The following is a 6,586-nucleotide window of genomic DNA, read 5'->3' as shown; positions in this document are numbered from 1 at the left end:
ATCGCACCCTGTAGTGTTGTAGGGTAATATTGGAACCCCAATTAATATTTTCTTTTACATCGTAGATTTTAGATTGACAGAGTTGTTGTTCAAAGTAAGATTTTGGAAAAATTAAGCAAATGTAATTCAAATTCTTTCTTGGTTGTTTCTAATGTTTGATGGGTCAGAAACTTTGTAACACCTCGAAATACTGGTCCAAGGCATGAGATGTTACATATTTATTTTCCTATCCCGCCGAGCTGAGTCGATCCGTCTGGATTGGCCCATTTATTTGTTTTTTTTATATTATTGATTTACTATTTTAATAATTGAATTATTTATTAATTAATTTTTTTGTTTATTTATTTACTCGAATAATTAAATAAATGTATTTATTTTTATTTATAGATACATATTGTTTATTTATTTATTACATTCTTGTTTTTATACCCTACAACACTTTGTGTTGGGGGTATTATAAGTTTGATTGGGCCAGAATTTATGTAACACCTCGAAATATTGGTTTCCCATATAGGAAAGTATATATGGATCTTCCTAGCTCGCCGAGCTGAGTCGGTCTAGCTATGTATGTCCGTCCGTCCGTCTGTCCGTCTGTCCATGTTAATTTGTAATCACTCTACAGGTCGCAATTATGGCCCGATCTTCACGAAATTTAAAATGTAGGTGGGGTTAATGTCAGAATAGAACCCTATTTCTTTTGGAGATGATCGCCAAATGTTTAGGTGTTGAAATGGACCAAATACTGAAAAAATGTCGGATTTTGCAGTAGCTATACAGGTCGCAATTATAGACCAATCGACGCGGAATTTCGCATGTAGCTAGAGTTTAGGGCGGGTGGTCATCGGATAATATTTAGCGGCTAAAATAGACCATATCTTTTTTGTTGAAAAAAATTGAAAATTTTTCATTAAACCGCGAATATTTTAAATTCCGGCGAAATCACAAAGCCATAACAAGGTTACTTCTGATCTTTACATTGATGTTAAGATCCAACAAATCGAATATATAGCAAAATATGTACGATATATATGTATATCAAAGAAGATATGCTTGAAAGATCTATTTTATGTCGAGAACGGCTGAACTGATTTCGACAGTTCTCATTAATTCAGAATGGCCTCTTGGCAGGAAACATAAAACGTCAAAAAAAAATCGCATAAAAATACCTCTCTAAAGATGAAAATATTGATTTTGTAAAATTTTATCATATTTTTTCAATTTTGTCATATTTTTGGCATATTTTCATTTTGAATTAAACATTTGGTAATATTTCTACAGCTAACAAAACTAAGTAGTTAGGATATCAGGATATCATATACAGATCGCATTTATGGCCCGATCCTTACGAAATTTTGCATGAGGATAGGATGAGGGTCAGAATAGAAGCCTACTCTTTTTGGAGATGATCGCCGTATATTTAGGGGTTGAAATGGACCAAAAACTGCAAAATTGTCAGCAGGTCGTAATTATCGCCCGTTCCTCACGCACATTTGAATGGGGGTTACCGGACATTGCAAAAGCCAAGCAGTTTTGGATGGCCATCCAAAAATATTCAATGTTTGAAGGAGTTTGCCAACTTTTATAGACAAAATACGAAAATGTCCATTCCAGTGACTTTTTGGAGAATTCACAAATACAGGAAAGACGCACTTCTGACAATTTCGTTAACGCTGATTTCGTTGAAGAATATAGTCAAATGGCTGTATCTCATATAGATGTGTTTCAGTCAAAAACCAATAATAAATGTTAATCTTTTGCCACTTCTGAGAGATTATGGGTCTTTGGGAAATATTGGTTCCAGATCTAGGAAGACCATTTACGTGCAACATCTACCAATAAATTGGAAATGAGCAAATTAGTTTAAGTTGCTATTATTCGAAAATTAGAGAACGAAACCTGATGGTTTTCTTTTATTATTTGTCACAATATCTTGTGGAATTCTTTCGAGTATCTCGCCTATATAAACTGTATCGTTTATTGTAGTGTTGTAGGGTATTCAACGGTCGGCCCCGCTCGACTGTAGCCTTTGCTTACTTGTTTATATATTTTTTTATTTATATTTTAAATTATTATTTTATTTATTTTTACCACAAGAAAAAAAATAATAATTTTTGACCATTTCGCTGAATATGCTATCTGTCGTTTTAAAAAATAGCTAAAAATACTAAAAACATATGTAAACATGTATTTCTACGTATTGTGGTTTAGAGCTAATTTTCGAAACAAACAAATACCGCCGCAATATTCTATCGCGGCAAGTGACACACATGTTGCTCTTGGGCACTCAATGACGATTTCCACAGTAAGCATTTTATTCATTGAGATCTAGAGTGCTAATTGTCATGATGAGCATATCGTTGAAAGTGTGCTCATATCTAGATCATATTACCCTCTTCAAGAATGTATCCTCTCGATGAAGATATAAATATCCTTAGATGTTATGCCTGCTTGAAGAGATGATTTATGGTAACTCGAGTCGGTTTGTATCCTCGTTGAGAAGGAGAAAAGGCCACGGAATTCTTGAGAATTTAGGAAAAGTGAGATTTTTGTAAATAAATTTCATACATTTTCAATATTTGTAAGTGGGTGTTAACCTGAATACATTTCTCATTTATTTAGTTTTGAGTCGATGGGGGGAACTGACTGGACTGCATCTAGTCGATGGACGAGAGAAGGATTAATCGAGAGAGACACTTGTTGGCGCCAAATACAATTTGAATATTTCTAGGGACAATTTTGGCCACAAACTGGAACTCTAGCCTTCAAAGAAAATCTTAGGGGAGGGATGAAGACAGAAAACTAACTTTGACAAAGTGTTTTTTTTTTAAAGGGAAAGTGTACTTTAACACTGAACGCTTATCCTAGCAACAAATAACATCTATTTTATTACGTTTTTCATAAAACACGAAATGTTGGAAATTATTTTAGAGGATGAATCCCTTTTTACTAGATTTTCTATACAGCATCATTTTCAGCTCACAAAAAAATAAGTGTTGGGAATTGCTACATATGTTGTTAAGTGCGAGCAGCAGTGTGGAGCATTGTACAAATATCTTTCTTCTGTTTGGTTTCAAGTACATTTAATGTTGTTTGTTTTGTTTGTGCTCCTTAAATGCATTAAATATATTTACTTTTAACATTAGTACGAGTTGAGCTCTTTATCGATATTTATTTAAAGGATACCATTAAAATAAAACAAAAATAAAATAATGAAAACATTGTAAAGAAAGTCTAAAATTCGGCGGATACTACAACACTTTGTCTAAGCATGAGTCTACAACGTACAATGAAATTGTGTTTTCCTGTAAAAAATCTGCTTCTCTTGAACAGGTAGAGTTATTTTCATAACAGACAGCCAAATCTAATCTAAGGCAAAAATTTAATAATTGTTATAACTAGTTTTGAAATTATTTAAAAATTAATAAAAACAAGTAAGCAAAGGCTACAGTCGAGCGGGGCCGACCGTTGAATACCCTACAACACTACAATAAACGATACAGTTTATATAGGCGAGATACTCGAAAGAATTCCACAAGATATTGTGACAAATAATAAAAGAAAACCATCAGGTTTCGTTCTCTAATTTTCGAATAATAGCAACTTAAACTAATTTGCTCATTTCCAATTTATTGGTAGATGTTGCACGTAAATGGTCTTCCTAGATCTGGAACCAATATTTCCCAAAGACCCATAATCTCTCAGAAGTGGCAAAAGATTAACATTTATTATTGGTTTTTGACTGAAACACATCTATATGAGATACAGCCATTTGACTATATTCTTCAACGAAATCAGCGTTAACGAAATTGTCAGAAGTGCGTCTTTCCTGTATTTGTGAATTCTCCAAAAAGTCACTGGAATGGACATTTTCGTATTTTGTCTATAAAAGTTGGCAAACTCCTTCAAACATTGAATATTTTTGGATGGCCATCCAAAACTGCTTGGCTTTTGCAATGTCCGGTAACCCCCACTCAAATGTGCGTGAGGAACGGGCGATAATTACGACCTGCTGACAATTTTGCAGTTTTTGGTCCATTTCAACCCCTAAATATACGGCGATCATCTCCAAAAAGAGTAGGCTTCTATTCTGACCCTCATCCTATCCTCATGCAAAATTTCGTAAGGATCGGGCCATAAATGCGATCTGTATATGATATCCTGATATCCTAACTACTTAGTTTTGTTAGCTGTAGAAATATTACCAAATGTTTAATTCAAAATGAAAATATGCCAAAAATATGACAAAATTGAAAAAATATGATAAAATTTTACAAAATCAATATTTTCATCTTTAGAGAGGTATTTTTATGCGATTTTTTTGACGTTTTATGTTTCCTGCCAAGAGGCCATTCTGAATTAATGAGAACTGTCGAAATCAGTTCAGCCGTTCTCGACATAAAATAGATCTTTCAAGCATATCTTCTTTGATATACATATATATCGTACATATTTTGCTATATATTCGATTTGTTGGATCTTAACATCAATGTAAAGATCAGAAGTAACCTTGTTATGGCTTTGTGATTTCGCCGGAATTTAAAATATTCGCGGTTTAATGAAAAATTTTCAATTTTTTTCAACAAAAAAGATATGGTCTATTTTAGCCGCTAAATATTATCCGATGACCACCCAAATTGGTAGGCTTCTTCCCCGCCCTAAACTCTAGCTACATGCGAAATTCCGCGTCGATTGGTCTATAATTGCGACCTGTATAGCTACTGCAAAATCCGACATTTTTTCAGTATTTGGTCCATTTCAACACCTAAACATTTGGCGATCATCTCCAAAAGAAATAGGGTTCTATTCTGACATTAACCCCACCTACATTTTAAATTTCGTGAAGATCGGGCCATAATTGCGACCTGTAGAGTGATTACAAATTAACATGGACAGACGGACAGACGGACAGACGGACAGACGGACGGACGGACATACATAGCTAGACCGACTCAGCTCGGCGAGCTAGGAAGATCCATATATACTTTCCTATATGGGAAACCAATATTTCGAGGTGTTACATAAATTCTGGCCCAATCAAACTTATAATACCCCCAACACAAAGTGTTGTAGGGTATAAAAACTCTGATTTCCTACCAATTTGGCGGCAATTTTTTTTATGCCCTCCACCATAGTATGGAGGGTATATTAAGTTTGTCATTTCGTTTGTAACACCTCGAAATATATATATATATATATAGCGATGTCCGTCTGTCTGTCTGTGTGTGGAAGTCACTCTAGCTTCCGATCGAATTGGAGGACATTATTCACCGGAACTCTTAAAATTTGGTATTTGAAGTTTGAAATGAATGCTACAGCCTAAGACAGAAAATTGTCTGTGCAGGTCCACGTCTTCGTATAGACCCCATATAACGGTACTTCCCGATATTCGGTACCTTGATGATTTTAGCTACCATATTCACCGGAATTGTTTCAAATTTCGTATTGAAATTCAGATAAAAAACTGCAACAAAATCAAACGCCATAATTTTTATATTCTTTTTTTTAATTGTATCGAATGAAAGCAAAAAATGTCGGAAATAGCATCAAATTTTAGAATAAGTTTAGACTTGTTCGAATAGGATAGACCTCTTTGGTAAGTATACACGATCATTTTGTTTGTTTACTAACTGCTGGACAATGAATGTTTTCACAAAGCTACACATCGTACTAAATTCAAGTTTTTATATATTATGTTAGATTATCCTTTTTAGTACAAGTACAATAGAAAAATTTGTACCAAAATATTAAAATTACTAACGACTCTAAATTACTCCATATCTTTCATTATATAAAAATTTCAATAGTTAAAATCGAGGATATTTATAAAGAAAAAATATGAATTTTTAATATATTAAAAACATGTCTTTTACGATAAATAAAAAAATAGAAATTATTTCTAATTCAGTTGTGACAAAATTTAATATTTTAGTGATAACAATTTTCGGTGTTGGTGTTTATGTTGACATTATTATATATTTTGTTTTTAAGTTTTGGTTAGTTAAAATGTCCAAAAAGCATTTTTCGTCAACATAACGACTTTAGGAACCTTATCTTATTTTGTTTTATTTATTTATTTTTCCAAAAGACAATATTATCTTGTCTAAAATTTTCTTTGATAATTTTAAAGTCCTGGATAAAATTTGTTGATACTACCTATGTTACGAGTCCTTTAATTTTGACGCCCACACTAATATTTTATTAGAAATATGTAAAAAGTAAATTTCAATAGAATAAAACTCTTTTTTTTAAGCGAATTTTTACAAAAAGTTAGCTGACAAAATCTTCGAAGTCATAAAAATTCAAATTATATTGATTTGAAACATTAACAAGTAAACAAAATATAATGTCGGAATGGGCGCCTATGACATACAATACAACAGTATGTATAAAAATCCTTCGAAAAACATTTCAATCAATCAATAATGTGCTCATTTTTATTTTAAAGACAGATAATCCTCATGGACCTGGAACGAAAATTTTCAAAAACCTATCTAGAATTCCGAAAAGAATTTTAAAAAATTGCTGGATGCAACAATTTTTTATTAACACGGGCTTTCATAGTAATAATTTCAATTAATATTTAACC

The sequence above is a fragment of the Musca domestica genome, unplaced genomic scaffold (genome assembly GCF_030504385.1).
Source record: "Musca domestica strain aabys unplaced genomic scaffold, Musca_domestica.polishedcontigs.V.1.1 29, whole genome shotgun sequence".
Classification (NCBI taxonomy): domain Eukaryota; kingdom Metazoa; phylum Arthropoda; class Insecta; order Diptera; family Muscidae; genus Musca; species Musca domestica.
Note: the sequence above shows the minus strand (reverse complement) of the source record.